Below are 1,515 nucleotides of genomic sequence, written 5' to 3'. Positions count from 1 at the left end.
TGCTGCTTTCCCTTTAGTAGCAGATGCGTCCCCGGGTAATATTCCGGGTGAGAGAACCACTTGCGGGGTTGGTGGTATGGCCACCCCCCTCGGAAGAGATGCCCCCTGATGCACTAGCTTGCTGTAGACCTGACAACTTGGCTACGATTTGGTCGACCAATGACTCCTGATTTTTCTTGATGGACTCAAGAGTACTTTCACTGTTCTGAGCCATCTTATCTTCTAGCTCCTTTTGAAGTCTTGCCATGTGTTCTTCGATCTTCTCCATTCTGGCTTCCATTTGTCTCTTTCTTGCTCGAGTATTGTGCGGGTGATGTGTATCTGATGCTTGCGGTGGTAAACTCGGTGTCTGAGACATGTTCTGTTAGTTAATATGAATGTAAAAACATGGAAATATAAAATAAACAAACGTGAAATATAAAATGCAAGAAATGCAATGTATGATGCATGCGATTGAAGGCACTGATCCAGAAAAGTGTTCATTATTATAAATAATCCTTATTCAGACAAAAATGTTTTATCTTTTTAGAGACATAAAGACAGACTAAAGGTACATTCGGACTAAATCCTCTAGACCCCGAACAGCTTCCAGTAGGTTGACAAGTCTTCTGCCTTCATCTGTCACTGGTTGAATGCCTTGTCGAACCACACCAGCTTCCCTTGCTAGGCTGTGAAGATGACGGGCTGCTTTTTGCACTTGATCCAGGAAATCTCGGATGGTTGCGTCTCGGGCCCTCACCCTTCGTTGTGCTTGTTCCCAACGGAAACGCCATTGTAGTCCTCCGTCGAAGGGCACCATCTGAAGCTCGTTTGCTTGCCTGTTGAACCCATCTATAATAGCTTCTAACTCAGCTATCGTCTTGCCATCTTTCTCATGTTGTTTCTCTAAGTCAGCCACCCGAACCCTCAAGCGTTGGTTCTGATGTTGACTATCTGCCAAGCGTCTTTGGGCAGTCTTCATCTGTTCCTTCCAAGCTTTCTCATCAGGCCCCTCAAACTTCCTTTTCAGGCTATGAGCTTCGTCTCTCCAGTATTCAGAGGTTACCTTCAACTTGGAATTATCCTTGACCTTATCCTGATACCCCTTTCTCAAGTCTTCAAGCTCAAAACGGACTCTTTTTTGTTCTTTTTCCAATTTTTCTGCCCGATCTTTCTGAGAGTCAGCATCAAGCTTCCACTGATAACGTTCAGCTTCAAGTTCCTTTATTCTTTGCTTCAGCTCATTATTCACGGCTTCAAACTCGGTCTTGGCTATCTCGAGTTCAGAAGGACATGCATGAGGTGTTCTTCCATGGTCCGGGTGTCATCATGGTCTGGCACAGGGATGTTGTCATTCTTTCTTGACCTTCGCCACTCCACATAATCCGGAGTGAGCATGCTTCTGGCAGCTACAACATCCATCCGGAATACTTTCCTCCACGAATCGGCTGCTTCTTTGATCATCTTCTTATAGCTGTCGCCGTGATACTCAAACTCTGACTTAGCCAACCGCATGTTGCTGGGACAAACTGACGT

The sequence above is a fragment of the Hibiscus syriacus genome, unplaced genomic scaffold (genome assembly GCF_006381635.1).
Source record: "Hibiscus syriacus cultivar Baekdansim isolate YM2019G1 unplaced genomic scaffold, ASM638163v2 tig00111230_pilon, whole genome shotgun sequence".
Classification (NCBI taxonomy): Eukaryota; Viridiplantae; Streptophyta; class Magnoliopsida; order Malvales; family Malvaceae; genus Hibiscus; species Hibiscus syriacus.
The sequence above is the reverse complement of the archived record's forward strand: the minus strand, read 5'-3'. Positions refer to the sequence as shown.